Source organism: Pan troglodytes, chromosome 10, assembly GCF_028858775.2.
Source record: "Pan troglodytes isolate AG18354 chromosome 10, NHGRI_mPanTro3-v2.0_pri, whole genome shotgun sequence".
Classification (NCBI taxonomy): domain Eukaryota; kingdom Metazoa; phylum Chordata; class Mammalia; order Primates; family Hominidae; genus Pan; species Pan troglodytes.
Genome location: NC_072408.2, coordinates 119173941 through 119194386, shown reverse-complemented (window position 1 = coordinate 119194386; position 20446 = coordinate 119173941). Strand labels below are relative to the sequence as shown.

Below are 20446 nucleotides of genomic sequence, written 5' to 3'. Positions count from 1 at the left end.
CTGTAGTCCCTGCTACTCTAGAGGCTCAGGCAGGAGGACTGATTGAGCCTGGAAGTTTGAGGCTGCAGTGAGCTGATTTTGCCATTGCACTCCAGCCTGGTTGACAGAATGAGACCCCATCTCAAAAAAAAAAAAAAAATTTAGAATTAGTTCAAGAGAGAATACAGAGAAATGTCTCCTTGCTAACGTAACACTCCCCACCTGCCTCCACCACCACCAACTTCCCAGCAGCAGCCAGTATTAGTAGTTACTTAGATGCTCCCCAGAGGTAGTGAGTGCACGTATGAGTGATGCGTAGGCAGATTCCTCTCTGACCTGGTCTCCTGATGTGCTCCCCTCGCTCCCATCACTCCACTGCAGTCTCCATAGCTTCCTTGTGTTCCCATAGAGGAGGCCTGCAGGTTGGCTTCCACAGGGCCCTTACTCTTCACTCTGGAGAATATTGACTTCCATAAGGCAATAGTCCACCAGGTGATAAAGGTGGTATTTTTGAGAATATTAAAGTATGAAGTACTTAGAAACTTAACATGTTAGAAAAACAAAAGAAAACAAAAAGCAAGGATATTACCCAGGGCAGCTTCAGCTCTGTTAGCAGATCAATGGGGACAGCTTTGAAACAACTGAAACGGAAATCTTTTCAAACAGATATATACAGTTGTGTACATAAGCACAGTCCCATTGAGTACAGATAGATACTTAAGTATCACAGCAATAGAGACAGAGGACTTGTAATGAATTCAAAGGCCCTCTGGTTGCAAGTCTGTTTGACAATTCCTACATACATTGTAATTGGGAACCTATAGTGTTAACTAGAAGAGTGCTCCCAAATTCTGATCCTACCGGTTTATTTCATCTTTCTCCAAGTAGTTCTATTTGGTGCTTCAATGTCCTTCTTCCTGCTTCTGGAGTTAAGCAGGTACTTACACAAAAAATAAGTATATATCTTGCACATGACTGGTTTTTAAATGTATGTAAAGTATATATTGTAGAGTTTTTTGTTGTTTTTGGAATACACGTTAACATTCAGGGCCATACAGAATATTGTGCCCTGTGGGATTTAAAGGAGGATGGTATATGGAGTCAGTGACAAATAACCTGGGACTTTAAAATGCAGGGTCCTTCAGGGGATCCTTATAAACACAGAGTGAGCCTAGTGGTTAAGACTGTAGGCTTTGGCATTGACACATCTCGCCAGCTGTTAGTTCAGCTCTACCACCTATCAGAATTTCAATTTCTTGGTTATAAAATGCCCCCCTTCAAGGGTAAATAAGGGCCGGGTATGTTGACTCACACCTGTAATCTTAGCATTTGGGAGGCTGAGGTGGGAGGATTGCTTGACCCCAGGAATGCAAAGCAAGCCTGGGCAATGTAGTGAGACCCTATCTCTACAAAAATAAAATTAGAAAATTAGCCAGGTGTGGTGTCATGCACCTGTAGTCCCAGCTACTTGGGAGGCTGAGGTGGGAGGATCGCTTGAGCCTAGAGGTTGAGGCTGTGATTGCACCACTGCACTCAAGCCTGGGCGACAGAGTGAGACTCTGTCTGAAAAAAAAGGGTAAATAAGAAGACTAAATGAGATAAATGGGGTAACACACCCAGAATAGCAACTGACATATGACATATAATAATGAAGAAAATATGGATGGGAGAAGAGCTTTGTGGTTAAAATACCTGTTATAATTCAAGTATTGGGTCCCTCAAGTTTTTGTTGGTGTGTTCCATTCTAAAATCGTGTATTGTCACGGATGAACAGACATTATCTTTCAGGTTTTTTAAAGCCGGAAAAAATTAGATCCTTGTCTTTATTAATGTAGTTGACTAATAATACTGTTTTGATCTTACCTTTTTTTTTTTTTTTTTTGAGATGGAGTTTCTCTCTTGTTCACCAGGCTGGAGTGCAATGGCGCGATCTCAGCTCACTGCAACCTGTGCCTCCTGGGTTCAAGCGATTCTCCTGCCTCAGCCTCCCAAGTAGCTGGGATTACAGGCATGCGCCACCATGCCTGGCTAATTTTTACATTTTTAGTAGAGATGGGGTTTCACCATGTTGGCCAGGCTGGTCTCGAGCTCCTGACCTCAAGTGATCCACCTGCCTCAGCCTCCCAAAGTGCTGGAATTACAGGCGTGAGCCACCGCCCCCGGCCAATCTTACCTTTAACAGAAATAATGTTGTTGGTTATTTTTGCTAGAGATATATGGGATCAGGTATAATTTATTTCCCCAGACTGAATTTAAAACATTTTTGCAAAAGGGCATCTTAATGATACATTTTCTGGTATATATTTTAATACTTTCCTTTCCCTATATTTGTTTTATTTTTTCACTTTGTTAGAGATATAAGATCAAGGTACTTAGTTCTTGAGAACTGCCCCTCAAGGAAAACTTTATTCTTGGGATGATGGATGCTTCCAATGGAAACCCTTTTGATATATAACTTCTTTGATGATGGAAAAATTTGTGAATGGTAAGAATAGTATTTTGCTACTTTATACATTTTATTCATTTATTTACTTAGAGACAGGGTCTCACTCTGTTGCCCAGGCTAGAGTGCAGTGGCTATTCACAGGTACAATCATTGCACACTGCAGCCCCAGACTCCTGGCCTCAAGCAATCCTCCTGCCCCAGCCTCCCAAGTAGCTGGGACTATAGGTGCATGCTACTGCCCCTGACTCTTTTGCTACTTTTATGTGTTTAAACCTATACCTAGATACTTTCTAGAAATACTCTAGCTTTCTTCTAGTTACCAAGAAAAATACTTTCTAGACAGTGGTGGAAAGATCATTGTAACTTCTTGTCCATGTGATTGTCATCCAAACCAGAAGATATCTCTGTTGCATCAATTGGGAAAAGGCCATTGTTGCACCTGTGCGTATTCCTCCCTCTTAATTCTCTTTGGGCTTTGTAGCAGCTCTTCTTAAACTTTAATGTGCGTACCACCTGGAGGTTTTGTTAAAATGTAGAGTAAGGCTGGGCGTGGTAGCTTATGCCTGTAGTCTCAGCACTTTGGGAAGCTGAGGCAGGAGGATCAGTTGAGCCCAGAAGTTCAAGTTTGCAGTGAGCTATCATCGTGCTGCTGCACTCCAGCCTGACGACAGAGATCTTGTCTATTAAAAAAAAAAAAAAAATGTAGGCCAGGTGCGGTGGCTCACGCCTGTAATCCCAGCACTTTGGGAGGCCAAGGTGAGTGGATTACTGGAGGCCAGAAGTTGAAGACCAGCCTGGCCAAAATGGTGAAACCCCATCTCTACTAAAAATATAAAAAGTAGCTGGGCATGGTGGCTGACACCTGTAATCCCAGCTACTCAGAAGCTGAAGCACAAGAATCATTTGAATCCGGGAGGCAGAGGTTGCAATGAGCTGAGATCACTCCCCTGCACTCCAGTGTGGGCGACAGAGTGAGACTCCGTCTCAAAAATAAAATACATAATAAAGTAATATGTAGACATAGAGTCTGATGTAGTGGTTGCTGGGGAGGGGGGTGGTCCTGAGAGTTTGCAATTTTTTTTTGGCATTTCTTTTTTGTTCGTTTATATTATTCCTTTTAAAAAAAAAAAAAGCATGATTCACATGGTAGAGAAGATTCTGCATTTCTAACTAGGTCCCAGGTAATGCTGATGATGCTGAGGGCCCAGGTCCACACCTGAGTGGCAGTTCTTTATTTTTTTTTTGAGACAGAGTCTTGCTCTGTTGCCCAGGCTGGAGTGCAGGAGTGCAGTGGCCCATCTCGACTCATTGCAGCCTCTGCCTCCCGCGTTCACGCCATTCTCCTGCCTCAGCCTCCCTAGTAGCTGGGACTACAGGCATCCGCCGCCACATTTGGCTAATTTTTTTGTATTTTTAGTAGAGACGAGGTTTCACCGTGTTAGCCGGGATGGTCTTGATCTCCTGACCTCGTGATCTACCCGCCTCGGCCTCCCAAAGTGCTGGGATTATAGGCGTGAGCCACCGCGCCCGGCCGGCCGTTCTTATACTACAGGATCTAGAATGTGTGTTTGTTGAGAGTAAGCATCTTTCTTACTATGTTGACAGTGACACAAATTTCTTTTTAGCAAATGTAGCTTTGGATCTCTGTCTCTTGTAGCCTTATGAGTTTTTCTGGCATTATTTACAACTGAGAAACAGTATCTCCTCTAAATTTTCTTAATACATGTTTTGAATGAATCTTTTTGGTGTTGTCAATTATGATTCGAAATGTTAGTTTAATCCTCCTTTCTTTGATCATAATCTGTCTATGGTCATAGACAGATAGGCACATTTATTACTACCCCCGAATAATATTCTGTCATTGAGATCATACTATATATGCTATTTGTACCTTATACTAAACAATATGTGTAAGGATATTTTTCATATTCATAACATAAAATTTACATAATGCTTTTTTTGATTTTTTTTCTTTTTGAAATGAGGTTTGCTATGTTGTTCAAGCTGGTCTTGAACTCCTGGGCTGAAGTGATCCCCCTGCTTCGGGCTCCTGAATAGCTGGGATTGCAGGTGTGTGCCACTGCACCCAGCTCTTAATGCTTTTTAGTAGGTTATAATATTTTATTTTATGGATGAATCATATTTTAACTGACCACATTATTTTATTCCTCTAAAAATAAACTTGTGGGATAGATACAATAGGAATTATTTTTTATTTTTTTTGAGACAGAATCTTGCTCTATCACCAGGCTGAAGTGCAGTGGCGTGATGTTGGCTCATTGCAACCTACGCCTCCCAGGTTCAAGCAATTTCTTGTGCCTCAACCTCTGGAATAGCTGGGATTACAGGTGCCTGCCACCATGTCCAGCTAATTTTTGTATTTTTAGTAGAGACAGAGTTTCACCATGTTGGCCAGGCTGGTCTCAAACTCCTCACCTCAAGTGATCCGCCTGCCTCGGCTTCCCAAAGTGCTGGGATGACAGGCGTGAGCCACTGGGCCTGGCCAGAATTATCTTTTAGATATGAGAACATGGAGGCTTCTGCAGTTAAAGAATAAAATACATGGTAGTAGCAGTTTATTGAGCTCCTACTAGAAGCCTAGAATTGGATTAATGCCATTCATACCATACATTAGCATTTTGTAAGTAACATAAAACTAATACTGTATAATAAAGATTCTGAAATAGTGAATCTAGGAGTCTTTTTTGAATGCTATGTAATCTTTGTGATATAAGTCTTTTATGTATTACATACTTCTTTGCTTTGGTAAACAAGGTTCTTAAAGATATTTTAACCTTTCTTTCATGACTTAGGCTTAATTATTAAAATGGCCAATTTTCAGAGGCTAATTTGTGAGAACTGCATCTCCTACCCTGAGTGGAAGTAACTCCTGTAGTAGTTTGTTTGTTTGTTTTCTCTATCCTTCCTCCCTCCCTCCTTATCATCACAGCTCACTGCAGCCTCAACCTCCCAGACTCAAGCTATCTTCCCACCTTAGCCCCCCACCCAGTAGCTGGGCAGATGGGGTTTCACCATGTTGCTCAGCCTATTGGCGTTTTATCTGTCTTACTGAGCTACATCTCCTCACTGTCCGTGTCTACTTCACAGTTAAATTCTTTCTCTTCTCTGAGCTTATTCCCCCCAACCCCCACTTTTTTTTTATTATGACTTTTCCTCTTTTAGCTACTCTGTTGGTGTGACAAAAATGCCTATCATTAGGCAATGAGCGTTTTACTTACCAGTCAAATCACATCTTTAGCTTTAGGATCATAGAACTTGTGGGGCTGAAAAGGATCTTGAAATCATTTAGTCCTGCTTTTTTTCAGAAAACACTGAGTTCCTTTGGTCTATTGTGGTCATTACTGTGAACTTGGAGGCTTTTTAAATTACTCTGGAAAATAAAGTATGTTACGTACAGAACAATGCCTCTCAAAGTATGGTCCACATACCACGAACTGTCTGTTAATGTAATGACAAGATAAGTACAAAAACAGAGAGTAAACATTTAGAGACTTCTAGTGCCTAAACCCCTAGCTCAGAAAGGTTGAAGGAACTTTTTATAATTCTTTTTAATCAGGAAGCCTAAAAGTTCAGAAGAACCTTAAACTTTTTGGTAGCTAGCCCTATCCATAAGTGTTTGAATATATCATGGCAGTTTTTGTATGTTACCTTCTTGGTTAAGAAAAGGAAAGGGGCCTGACCTGGTGGCTCATGCCTCCCAGCACTTTGGGAGGCCGAGGCGGGAGGATCACTTGAGCCCAGGAGTTTGAGACCAGCCTAGGCAACATGGCAAAACCCTGTCTCTACCAAAATACAAAAATTAGCTGGGCATGGTGGTGCACGCCTGTAGTCCCAGCTACTTGGGAGGCTGAGGTGGGTGGATGGTTTGAACCTGGGAAATGGAGGTTGCAGTGAGCCAAGATCATGCCACTGCACTCCACCCTGGGTGACAGCCCAACCCTGTCTTTCTAAAAACAAAAAACAAACAAAAAACACACACCAGAAAGAGAGTGAGAAGGAAAAGATCTAATGAGAAGTTACTGGGGATTTTTCAGCTTTCTTTTGTCATTAGTTTTTAGAACGTATATAGCTGTAATTATTTAGTGTTCATTCCCATTTTGATGCAATTTATGCCATTTACAATATCCCCTTTATTTTTAGCAATCATTTGATATTTTTTGGATTAGAGTAGCACTGTACTGATTTTTTAATCAAATCGAATTGTAGTTGAGCTTATCTATGACACAGTAAATATAGACCTTCAAAGGCTATTAGCTTCATATGGTGCTTATACGTTTGAGGGACATATTTTTTATACTATTCAGGCTCATGAAATTGCCACTCTCAATTTAAGGATAAAGGAAGGTCAGTGACTGAGCCAAGTGACTCTCCCCAGTTATCACCCCATTAGGAATTCTGTTTATAATCCAAGAGTCCTTAGAAATAAGATTCCTTTGACTTATTAGATTTCATTTTGGCAAATTAAAAAAAAAATTATTTGAGTATTAAGAAAGGTGAAGGGATTGCTTTTTGCTTCCTAATACTGTTCGCATCTGTGATATCATCCACACAATGTGATTGAATAAATCTTTATATAATGAAATAGAATGGCACATTTTATTTTATTTTTATTTTTATTTTTATTGTTTTTTTGAGACGGAGTCTCGCTGTCTCCCAGGCTGGAGTGCAGTGGTGCGACCTCCGCTCACTGCAACCTCTGCCTCCCGGGCTCAAGCGATTCTCCTGCCTCAGCCTCCCAAGCAGCTGGGATCACAGGCATGCATGTGCCACCACGCCCAGCTAATTTTTGTATTTTTAGTAGACATGGGGTTTCTCCATGTTGGTCAGGCTGGTCTCGAACTCCCGACCTCAGGTGATCTGCCCACTTTGGCCTCCCAAAGTGCTGGGATTACTGGTGTGAGCCACCGTGCCTGGCCTTTATTTTTATTTTTGAGACGGAGTCTCTTGCTCGGTCGCCCAGGCTGGAGTGCAGTGGCGCGGTATCAGCCTACTGCAACCTCCGCCTTCCGGGTTCAAGCCATTCTCCTGCCTCAGCCTCCCGAGTAGCTGGGATTACAGGCGTCGGCCACCGTGCCTGGCCCACAGTTTTTTTTTTTTTTTTGAATCCCATTTGGCGCCCGGCGCGGTGGCTCACACCTGTTATCCCAGCACTCTGAGAGGCCAAGGCGGGCCTGAAGTCAGGAGTTCTGAGACCAGCCTGGCCAACATGGCGAAACCCTGTCTCTACTAAAAAATACAAAAATTAGCTGGGCCTGGTGGCACGCACCTGAATCCCAGCTACTCTGGAGGCTGAGGCAGGAGAATGGCTTGAACCCGGGAGGCGGAGGTTGCAGTGAGCCGAGATAGCGCCACTGCACTCCAGCCTGGGTGACCCAGCAAGACTCCATCTCAAAAAAAAAAAATTAAAATCCCATTTGGCAAACCCTTAACCTTATGCTTATTTAAATATAGCATAGAATAAATATTTGACCTGCAGGGCAGCGCTCATCTTCGTTTTGAGTCTAGTTTTTATTTGTACAAAGGCTCAAATTCTTAATATTTATGATGATTTGAAATTGAACTAGGATTGGAATAACCAGCATAGACCATGGTTGAGAATATAATTTTGTGGTGGTGACTCAAAATAATTTGAGATTTGAAGTGTTGCTGTGTGTATGTGTGTGTGTGCGTGCGTGTGTGTGTGTGTTGTTGTTTTGTTTTTTTGAGACAGTCTGCTCTGTTGCCCAGGCTGGTGTGCAATGGCGCAATCTTGGCCCACTGCAATGTCTGCCTCCTGGGCTCATGCAATCTTCCTCCCTCAGCCTCTCAAGCAGCTGGGACTACAGGTGTGTACAACCACACCCAGCTAATTTTATATCTTCTGTAGAGACGAGGTTTCACCATGTTTGCTCAGACTAGTCTCAAAATACTGGCTGCTCCTTGGTTTTAATAGAAGCATTATGAATAACATACCCAGGTTTTTCCCTCTTTCTGTCTCTTTTAGGAGGCAGGGTGAAGAATTTCAAACCAATGGATTTAAAAAAGCCACTATTGGGTGATAGGTCACACCTGTAATCCCAGCACTTTGGGAGCCCTAGGCAGGAGGATGCTTGAGCCTAGGAGGTCAAGACCAGTCTTGGCAACATGGCGAGATCCTGCTTTTACAAAAAATTAAAAAATTAGCTGGTCACGGTGGTACGTGCCTACTCAAGAGGCTGAGGTGGGAGGATTGCTTGAGCCTGGTAGGTCGTGGCTGCGGTGAGCTGTGTTCACGCCACTGCACTCCAGCCTAGACAACAGAGCGAGACCCTATCTCAAAAAAAATCAAAATAAAAAATAAAAATCTATTATTATTATTATTATTATTATTATTATTATTAGAGGTAGGTTCTTGCTGTGTTACCCAGACTGGCTTTGAACTCCTGGGCTCAAGTGACTGTCCTACGTCTGCCTCCTGAGTAGCTGGGCAACAGGCGTGCACCACTGTGCTGGCTAAAAACCACTATTATTAATCCTGTCGAGCACATATTTCATTTTGGCAAATGTTAACTGATGAGATTAAAATTACCCTTCGCATTAATAAAGTTCTATTTCTATAATATTTTCAGCAAGCAAGTGGATTCTAGGAGGACAGGAAATGATTCTTCTAGCCTAACTTTTTAAAGCTGAAGTTTAGAACTTATTTTGGGTTTTTCTTTGATGCATGAAAGGATCTGGTTGTAGTTTCCCACCACACCCAGCTAATTTTGTATTTTTAGTAGAGATGGGGTTTTACCATATTGGCCAGACTGGTATCGAACTCCTGACCATGTGATCCACCCTCCTTGTTCTCCCAAAGTCTGGGATTACAGGCATGAGCCACCACGCCCCGCCTGTAGTTTCTTAAAATGACTCATCTCTATTCAACCAGTCATTGTTGAAACTCAGGAAAGAGCCACATTTTACAAAATATAAAAGACAATACGAAGCTGACTTTTTTTAGTAATATATGTTCTTCTATAAGAGAAATGACAAAAACAAAATAGTCTGTACATGGGTTAATAATTTTAGAGCCTTTTCTCTCAGTAGCATGTTTAGAATTTAGGGAAATAAGACAGGTTTGATAAAATATCCATTAGCCTAGAAAGATACTTAGAAAGAATCCCTCACCTGTTCTTTAAGTTGCCCCTTGATTGTAATGAAGCCACGTGCTCATTCTTGGAACACAGAGCTGTCAAGAAACGTCATCAGACATAGTCTTAACCTGGTAATGGTGGCTGCCAGTCAGGTGGCTGTCAGTCAGCTCCTTGGTTCTTATGAAATTCTTCTGCTGGTTTCCATAGAGTTGATGTTCTGTTTTGGTCTGGGGTAAAGCAAGGACTTAGTCTTTTTTATGGATGTTTGCTAACAGGAAATCAATGATGCTTCTAGCCTTTTGGCAACTGACTTATAGGAATTCTGAAGTTTTCTTCATTACAGACAAGGTCTCATCACAAGCCAGAATGATGGTTGTCTTATTTTAAAACACTTATGTTGGGCTGGTTGTGGTGTCTCATGCCTGCAACCCCAGCACTTTGGGAGGCCGAGGCAAGAGCATAGCTTGAGCCCTGGAGTTCGAGACCAGCCCTGGCAACATAGCGAGACTCTGTCTCTACAAAAAATCAAAAAACTAGCTGGGCATTTTGGCATATACATGTGGTCTTAGCTACTTGGGAGGCTGAGGTGGGAGGATTGCTTGAGCCCAGGAGGTTGAGGCTGCAGTGAGCTGTGATGGCACCACCGTACTTCAGCCTGGGCAACACAGCAAGACCTTGTCTCAAAAAAAAAAAAAAAAAAAAGAAGGGAAAAAAATGATGTCTTTGGGAGGCTGAGGTGGGCAGATCACCTGAGGTCAGGAGTTCGAGACCAGCCTGGCCAACATGGTAAAACCCTGTCTCTACTAAAAATATAAAAATTAGCTGGACGTAGTGGCAGGCACCTGTAATCCCAGCTACCCAGGAGGCTGAGGCAGGAGAATCGCTTGAGCCCAGGAGGCGGAGGTTGCAATGAGCCGAGATTGTGCTGCAGCACTCCAGCCTGGGCAACAAGAGCAAGACTCTGTCTCAAAAAAAAAAAAAGATGCTCCATCCACAGATATTCTAAGGTAACCAGACTGGGATGAGACCAACTCATTAGTCTTGTTTAAAAGCTCTCAAAGCAATTCTAATATTCAGCCAGGGTTGAGAACAGCTACCCTAACTCATATTCTTCTAATGTCCCCTCCTCGCCACCATAGGTATTTTCTTCATCTAATTGAAACGTTCTTATGTGCAAGAGCAGACCCTGTCTCAAAAAAATTTTAAAAATTAAAATAAAAAGCAAAAGCTTCTTAATAGGAAAAGTTATTAGTTTCCCTATAACTGCATATACATTTATATGAGAGCTCCTCAGCCTTCTCACTACCCATAGTGTGGTAGTTTTGCTGAATATCTGTTAAATTGAATGAAAACACCAAAATAGGAAAGTGAAGGGAAATGGTAGGCCATATTCATTCTGTCTTTGTTTTAAAGATTAAGAAACTGAATAACAGAAAGATTAGTGACTGAGATGACTGAGATACTTTGGGTTAGAATTTTTGCCTTGTAAACATGCCGACAGTAATTTTATCTATTAGGCTATGTTACTACGTAGGTACTTATGCCATCCTTGGTAGTAAAATCTTTATGTCAGTCAGTGTAGCATAAAAAAAGTAAAAATAGTCATTTATGACCTTCCATGATTTATCTGTAGCTTTAATGCAAGAAGACAACTAAACACACTAAATTAACACCTTTCACTTTTACCCCTTGCCTAGAAATTTGTATTTATTAAAGCATGATATTTATTTAGCCACTATGAATAGTTTATAGACAGACCTGGAAATTTATAGATTTGTCTTTGTTGGAATACTTGCTTAAACAGACTTGTTTCCTAAACCACTGGCCTGGTTTTCTACTATTAAAAGATTATTTAAATTGGTTACCTAGAGAAGATCTCCATGCTGTTATGAGCCATATTTTGAGATAGGAGAAGGAAGGCCAGCCATACTCCCTTATCTGTGTCCTGGCAGATGCAAACCTGCCCTGCCCTGCACATTTGGTTAGAGATGATAGTGCCAAACCACCACTTCTGACGCGATCATGAGGCTGGTCTCCTTGTCTCCTTTGTGCACAGGGACTGCTCATCTTACAGTAAGCTTCTATTTGGAAGCAAGAGATTTGAATTCTTTGAAAACATTAATAAAGCAAGTCAGGAGGGGAGTGCAGGGACTGGCTATTTGATATACCTACACAGAAAGCTAGGTACAGATCTTCAGATCTGCAAGACATGGGAAATAAACCCTTACCCAAACCAAACTGATGTCTTCCTCTGTAGAATATGAAACGAGGTGGCCGGTGACCAAGCTGACCACACATTTTGAATGAAGGTGATGATGTATGCTGCCATTCACACTCCGGTAGATTTCTGACATGGAATTAAGCTCTTTCTTAGGGAGACTAATGGGCTCTTAATTTAAATTGAGCCATACTTGCATTTGGTTCTAATCTACTGAGCTAGCCACATTAGCCAAAGAGTTGACCTAGCTCTGTCACTGACACCAGTAACCAGGAGAACAAAGTGTAGTGTATTGTGTGGCCAAAAGTACTGGCACCATAAATCAGAGCAAGCTGTATGTGGAGAATGAACGTTGAGGGTGTGTCTTGCTGGCAACCTTAAGCTTTTAAAATTGTATTATTTTTTCTTATGATGAAATAAAGTCTTACTCACTTGAGGGACACTATAAAGATATTTGATTCTTTGAAGATTAGAAAAATGAATTCATCCAAGAACACTAAAACTTGTTAGATAAAAATATACTGACAGATTGGGGAGGGCCTGTTTGACTTCATTGGCTTCATGTGTAGCATTAGTACATATCCTTAATAAAGAAAAACAACATGGGTACTTTAAACCTCTCAGAAGCAGATTCTTGGGTAGAATACTTAAAAGCTTATGAGAACATGACGATGCTGCTCTAAAATCAATGAAGCCAAAGCAAGAGAAGTTATACAAAATAATATTATTTCTGATAACACATGCTGTTTCCCCAGAAATGATTATTACCTCCTTTTAGCATATCATGAGAATGGCATGTTTATTTTGAGTTTAGAGTTCTAAGAAGACATTTGGTATCCAAATAAAAAGTATCGTATGGCTGGGTGTGGTGGCTCATGCCTGTAATTCCAGCACTTTGGGAGGCCAAGGCACGAGATGACTTGAGCCCAGGAGTTTAGCCTAGGCAACATGGCAAGAACCTGTCTCAACAATAAAGTAAATTAATTAGCCAGGCATGGTGGTGCGCGCCTGTGGGTCCAGCTACATGGGAGGCTGAGGCAGGAAAATCACTTGAGTCCAGGAGTTTGGGGCTGCAGTGAGCTGTGTTTGTGCCACTGCACTCCAGCCTGGGCAACAGAATGAGGCCCTGTCTCAAAAAAAAGAAAAAGAAAAAGAAAAATATCATATTATTGATAGCCTTTCCAAAAAATATAAACATTTACAGAAATATAAAATTATTCAATGTGTTCCCAGTCTGTTTTATTTCTTTTCTAGAATTAAGTAGGCTCCTTAAATCAAACTAATTTTTCTCCTTTGCTTTCAGCCCTTGCCAAAAATAAAATCCTCCTACACCTGTTCACCCATTTTTACTCCATAACACTCCAGGCACTGTTTCCAGGAAAAGGTTGAAATTAAGAATAATGTATTTCCTGCTGACCACCATATTTGTACTGCCGTAGTTGCATTCTGTGCCAATTGTTTTTTTTTTTTTTTTTTTTGCCATCTGTTCTCAGCATGAGATTGAGATTCATATAACAAGAGGGAAGCAAAACTAGATGTTTTCATCTGACTTCTTCCCCAGGAGCATGCCTTATCTTTGCCAATTAGACTCTTCACTGGAAAGTAACTTGATAAGGAAATAACATGCAACAAAATTTTTAAATGTTGATTTGGCCGTATTTTCTTCTAGGTTTCTTTATGCATAATGTTTCTTTTCTTTTTCTTTCTTTTTTTTTTTTTTGGAGCAAGAGTCTTGCTCTGTTGCCCAGGCTGGAGTGCAGTGGTGCGATCTCGGCTCACTCAACCTCTGCCTCCTGGGTTCAAGCGATTCTTCTGCCTCAGCCTCCCCAGTAGCTAGGACTATAGGCATGTGTTACCACACCCGGCTAAGTTTTTGTATTTTTAGTACAGATGGGGTTTCACCATATTGGCCAGGCTGGTCTCGAACTCCTGACCTCATGATCCACCCGCCTTGGCCTCCCAAAGTGCTGGGATTACAGGCGTGAGCCACCGCACCTGGCCTCTTTATGCATAATATTTCTAAAAGTAGTAAAAATATTTTATTTTTGTTTTGTAGCCTGTTTATTCACCTAATGTTATATTTTAAGTATTTTTCCAGGATATCATATCCCTCCTCCTCATTCAAAGGCAATTTGTGTTTATTGTAAACAACTTGGAAAATAAAGATAACAAAAAAAGAAGATGAAAATCAACCATAATTCCTCCGTTAAGATTTTGAACCTGCTCCTCCTCTTCCTCTCTCTAGATATATAAATGCTTAGTATATATACATACATAGGTTTATATATAAAACCTATGCATGCACTTTTATTTATTTATATATTTTTTCATTTCTTGCTAATATACACTTTTTTTTCCCCAAAAGATAGGGGGTTTCACTTTGTTGCTCAAGCTAGCTAGACTGCGGTGGTGTGATCATAGCTCACTGCAACTTCGAATACCTGTGCTCAAGCAATCCCAAGGAGGTGGGACTATATGCACACACCACTGTGTCCAGCTCATCTTTTAATTTTTTTTATAGAGACAGGGTCTAGCTATGTTGCTAGGCTGGTCTCAAATTCTTGGCCTCAAGCGATTCATCTGCCTCGACCTCCAAAGTGCTGGGATTACAGGCATGATCTCCTGGCCCACATTTTTTATAAAAATAGGATTATGCTCCACATAATATTTTAGTGAATATAAGTTTTAAGTTTTCCATCCATAGTTCTGTTTGATACAACATTCAGGAGCATTCTAAAACCTATTTCAAGGGCATAGTAGAGTCTGTTTGGTGAGGCTTATTTCTCTCAACTATAAAATTGATAGGTTTCTCACCTCTTGCTTTAGAGGTCGCTTATAAAAATAGAAAGATGCTAGGGTTACCCAGATAAAGTATATGCTCCTCCTAATGCATTCCCTTGTAGAACTACTCTTGTGTTAATCTAGTTTATTTCTTAATATCAACCATAACTTTTCTCTGTGCTGCAGCGATTTGATTAAATTTAAAAATTTTTTAAGTTTTTCCACCTGCAATTAGAATGCTTGGTCTTTAAAATGTTCAGATTATAAAAGTTCATGGTGTTCTGCTATTTTATGGTAGATCTCTATGGCCTATCCAGACTCAGAAGCGAACTATTTCTGCTCAAGACTGGGGCAAAGATAGAGGCAGAGCCCATGAGGTGACAGCCTGAAAAAGCTCAAGCATGGAATTCTGTATATTGTCCTGTTACACGTCATCCATATAAATGGAATGTGTGTACAGTTCATCTGGCAAGCAATTGGCATGAGAGCAAACACAGCTTGGGCTAACATACTGTCCTTATGTTCTAAATCAGCAGTTCTTACCACCTGCCGTGGGGCCCCCGTCTCCTTCTGCCCTGAGCATCTTGGCTTTAGGAAACCACAGAGTGTGATGTCTTTCTCAGCTATGTTGGAATAGAAGAAAGGTTGTGAATCATAGCTCCACTAGGGTTCTGACGTATGATATTTGCATATTGATGGTTAATATTAGGTAACTGAAGTGCAAGTAAATTCCTTGTTTCCCTGGCTTTGTATTTCAATTGCTAGGTTCTTCCCAATCCGGGAGTCTCTGTTTTCTTTTCTTTCTTTTTTGTGTTTTTGAGACAGGGTCTCTCTCTGACTCCCAGGCTGGAGTGCAGTGGTGCAATCTTGGCTCACTGCAACCGCTGCCTCCCGGGTTGCAAGCGATTCTTATGCCTCAGCTTCCCAAGTAGCTGGGATTACAAGCGTGCTCCATCACACCCGGCTAATTTTTGTATTTTTGTAGAGATGGGTTTTTGCCGTGTTAGCCAGGCTGGTCTTGAACTCCCGGCCTCAAGTGATCCACCCACCTCGGCCTCCGAAAGTCCTGGGATTACAGACATGAGCCACCGTGCCTGGCTGAGTCTCCTTTTTCAAAGAGCCTGCTTGACAGACACCAACTCATTTATCATCAGATATTTTTTATTCAACATTTGCTCCTCCTTCCTGAAATATATAAATGTATATTTTATATGATAAATGTATATATTTATGAAAAAAGAAACATGAAAAATCGAGGCCAGAGGAATTGCAAACTGTAGTTAGAAGGCCAGATTCAACCCACAGATTTTGTTTGATGTGCAGAGGTTTTCAAAAATACTTTGAATACCTTTAGGAGGGACATGAATTCTCCAATTTGCCTTGGGCACCAACATTTCCAGTATATATGGATATATGAAATACTAATCCAAATAATAATAATTGATAATTAAGAGCTAGGAAAGCTCTGATTTAGGAATGTGAAATTCTGTCTCCTTTTCTCTTATTTTAAAAAAGGAGAGCAATCAAATAGAGTGGTCACTCAACATATTGCCCTGCTCCTTTCCCCACCACTGAGTTCTGGCTGGGGAAAATATGACTCTCAGAGCAACTGTTGGGGCTGGAGAAATTCAAGAACTATGGCAGCCTCAACACAAAAATCTTTCCTGATTTATGTTATAAAGTGACAATTTCTCTCTCTCTCTGGAAAGCCAAGAGTAGCTTCAACTATAGATGGTCTAGGTTTTGTTTGTGCTTGTCTTGGAGTGCAGTATCTGGCATTTAAATAGCTCATCTTGCAATGAGAGCTAGTTTATATGTAGTAATAGGCTTCATCCTAAATAAAAAGTTTGAGTGGCAGTCGAGGGTGGGCAGAGTTTCTCAAGCTGCACCTGGTAAGAATTGCTGGTATGTACCAAAGTGATCTGAGGGGAGGGAAAGAAAAGGAAACAAAAGGAGAGAGAGAAAATAATTTCTGGGATGCCTGTTAAACATGCAGATTCTCAGGATCTCTGGCAGAAGGCATAGGGGGAATATGATTTTTTCACCAGTGCTCAAGGTGATTCTTATCAGGTGTGTGTGAGAAACACAGGTAATGTGGTTCACAAAGTGGGCTCTGAGTTTAGAGACTGCCTTTTAATTCTAGTACACCAATTACAAGTGAGGTAACCTTGGCCAATGGGTTAACCTTCTAAACCCGCAGTTTTCTCACCTGTGAAATGGGGACAGTCGCACTCCTTAGCTACCTCATGCTGTGGTTTTCCAGGTTAAGGACTATAGCGAATGGAAGCTTCTTATTCCAGCACATCATAAACATTTGGTGAATGTTGCTCCTAACTACCAGACTTCCTGTGAGTTCTTGAGCCATAGCTCCAGAACATTCAGGAAAGATCCATGTTTGCTTTCTCTTCTTTCTTTCTTTTTTTTTGTTTTTGAGACGGAGTCTCGCTCTATCGCCCAGGCTGGAGTGCAGTGGCATGATCTCTGCTCACTGCAAGCTCTGCCTCCCGGGTTCACGCCATTCTCCTGCCTAAGCCTCCCGAGTAGCTGGGACTACAGGCGCCCGCCACCATGCCCGGCTAATTTTTTGTATTTTTAGTAGAGACGGGGTTTCACTGTGTTAGCCAGGATGGTCTTGATCTCCTGACCTCGTGATCCACCCACCTCAGCCTCCCAAGTGTTGGATTATAGGCGTGAGCCACTGCGCCTGGCCAGCTACTTCCTGTTCTTTCTAAAATAGCATCTTACAAAAGCCATACATACTCACCTGACAAAATTTGAAAAAGCAAAAGGAAGAAAATATAAATTACTCGAACCTCATTATTTCATGAATTTACTTCCAGGCTCTGTAACAAATGCCATAATATAATTAATATATAGTTAATTTTCTCTTGTAAGCTAATTTTCCTCTAATTGCTTATTCTGGTATTTACTTTTGTGTTTCTTATACTATTAAGGTTTGCTTGTTTGGTTGGTTGGTTTTGTTTGTTTTTGTAGACAGGAGTTAGAGTCTTGTTTATTGTTTTCATATCGTTTCATTGTCCTGGTTTTTTTCTTCTTTTTTCTTCTTCTGACCTTGTTCTTCCATCACACTTTTTTTTTTCTTTTTTTGGTAGGGGATAGGGTCTTGCTCTGTCACCCAGGTTGGAGTGTGCAGCAGGGCCATCATGGCTTACTGCAGCCTCAACCTCCTAGGCTCAAGTGATCCTCCTGCCTCAGCCTCCTGAGTAGCTGGGACCACAGGTACATGCCATCACACCCTACTATTTTTGGCAATTTTTAAAAGATGGAGTCTTACTATACTAGTCAGGCTGGTCTTGAACTCCTGGGCTCATGTGATCCTCTTGCCTTGGCCTCCCAAAGTGCTGGGACAGGCATGCGCCTCTGTACCCAGCCTGATCTTATCTTTTATCTTCTCTTCTCCTCTTCTCTTCTCTTCTCTTTTCTTTTCTTGAGATAGAGTTTCATTCTCGTTGCCCAGGCTGGAGTGCAATGGCGTGATCTCAGCTCACTGCAACCTGTATCTCCCAGGTTCAAGCAGTCCTCCTGCCTCAGCCTCCCAAATAGCTGGGATTACAGGCATGCGCCACCACGCCTGGCTTATTTTATATTTTTAATAGAGACGGGGTTTCACCATGTTGGTCAGGCTGGTCTTGAACTCCTGACCTCATGTGATCCACCTGCCTCAGGCTCCCAAAGTGTTGGGATTACAGGTGTGAGCTACCACATCTGGCCCTGATTTTTTTCTTAATCCAAACATTTTATATGTGATAGGAAAAACTCAAGACAGTCCAGAGACCTACTGCTATCTTCCCCCAAGTCTACCCTCTTCTGTATTCATACTTATGTGCCTCTGCCCTGTTGACCTTTTTGTGAGCTCTGAGTTAAGCTAGTTTTGGAGTTTGTATTTTGAACAGAAGTGTTGGATGGCTTGTTTAGTTTCTTATAGTGCGGCGGTTTACCAGGTCATGTTCTTTATGCATAACACTCATCTGAATTGTTACAGAAACCAGAGGACCAGTTATAACTCCCCTGCAGTTTTTGGTTTTCAGTTTTAGTGTTTTGCTAAAACAGGACATTCTAGGATATTTCTGTAGTTGTTGTTGATTTTTCTCCTTAAAGCCATTAAGGGTTGGAAATACTTGGAGTTAAAATTCTAAAAGTTGTCCCTTACAGTTTTAAATGAGTGGAAATCAAAATTTATTACTAAAAGTTGTTAAATGATCTACAGACTTGCCTTAGGAAGCCTTGTGGAGAGAGATTTAGGATTCACATTAAGCCCTATTCAAAACCCATTCCATTTTCCTCCCTGCCATAGTTGGCGTCCTCCAGGCAAGTTCATCTCAACTCTTAGCTTGTTCAGTCACAAAACCTGAAGATGCTACCCATCGGAGCTATTCTTACAGTATTGTCTTTTTAAAAAGGTCAATGTTGTTATATGAATATTTTTGCAACTTGTTTTTTTCACTCAATATCTGGCCTCAGCTTTATTCACATGTATATCACTCAGCCTCTTTATTTTTTAACTTCCTCACAGGTGATTTAGCCCTTCTCCTGTTGGTAAATATTTTAGGTTGATTTCACTTTTTTTTTTTCCAAGAGATGGGGTCTCTCTCTCTGTTGCCCAGGCTGCAGTATAGTGGCGTGATCATAGCTCACTGGAGCCTTGAACTCCTGGCCTCAAGAAATCCTCCCACTTCAGCCTTTCATGTAGCTAAGACTACAGGCGTGTACCATCATGCTCAGCTAATTTCAATTTTTTTTTTTGTAGAGGTGGGGTCTTGCCGTGTTGCCCAGGCTAGTCTCAAATTCCTCACCTCAAGTGATCCTCCCTCCCTGGTCTCCCCAAGTGCTGGGATTACAGACCTGAGCCACCATGAACAGCCTCAGTTTTTTCTCTAATACAGTGTTCAATATTTTTGTACCTTCAAATGTTTTTTAATCCTTGCAGTGCATATTACTGCTTTGTACATCAGAAGCCATGTCATACATAAAGCTTGTTGAATTGCATTTGGAACCTGCTGTTTAATTAATTTATTTAGAAATAGTGTTCAAAGAAATAGAATGTCAAATAATTTGAAGGATAGTTTTGAAAGAATGCTACCTATGTGCTCTGGGACATCAAGGATGCAGGTTAAACCTTTTACAACATATTTATGTAACAAAAATATGTTTAAGCCTAAGTGGTTGTACATTTATTTTCTGTTATATTTGGTACAGCAGATTTCCAGTGTAATAAAAAAAGATTTGACATGTCTTTGGAGGTGATTTTGCTATAGCTTTAGTTTTTTGAAATTCTAAAATTGTACAGTTACATGATTTTGAACATAAAAGAAGGAAACTTGTTTCATTTTACTAGTAACCTCTGAGTGTTACAGAGTGTTGTAAATTACATGTGCATCAGTGTAATAAATTACAGTGTTTTTGAAGGAACTTTCTAAGATGTAAAATTTTTTGGTTGTGATTTATGCTTCATTTTAACTGTTACATTGCTTACTAGGGAAAGGATTTCTTTGGTGAAAAACCATATTGGAAAGAGAAGTTGAACTTTAGATGTCTTGTGACATCACAGAAGATAGGTATGACATGGCATAATTTGGCATACGTGGTTTTGGCAGCAAAAATTTAATCAGATCTCACAGAGGCAACTTCTTGCTTAAAATCCATTTTGCACTAGAGTTTTTTTCAGTGTTCTAGAATATTTTCGTGTATTCATCCTGTAATTACTTCTAGGCAAAACTATAACTCAGATGCGATAGTAAAAGCAGCATTAAGATCAGGCAATTTTATATATTTTACTTCAATAATTGAAACAATTCTTAGAAGTTTGAAGTTATAGGTTCCAAAGAAAGGTCATAAAAACTAGATTACATTTCTTATTGTTTTTTGTTTGTTTGTTTGTTTTTAAAT

General features: G+C 40.8%; 1 protein-coding gene and 1 pseudogene across 21 annotated transcripts in view; one reads left to right on the top strand and one right to left on the bottom strand.

Annotated features, from left to right (window-relative positions):
* The window catches only part of HECTD4 (HECT domain E3 ubiquitin protein ligase 4), a 222107-nt gene that overhangs the window by 19543 nt on the left and 182118 nt on the right, over window positions 1-20446 (top strand). The window lies entirely within an intron of this gene.
* The window catches only part of LOC134807451 (dnaJ homolog subfamily C member 2-like), a 30749-nt pseudogene continuing 19941 nt past the window's right edge, over window positions 9639-20446 (bottom strand).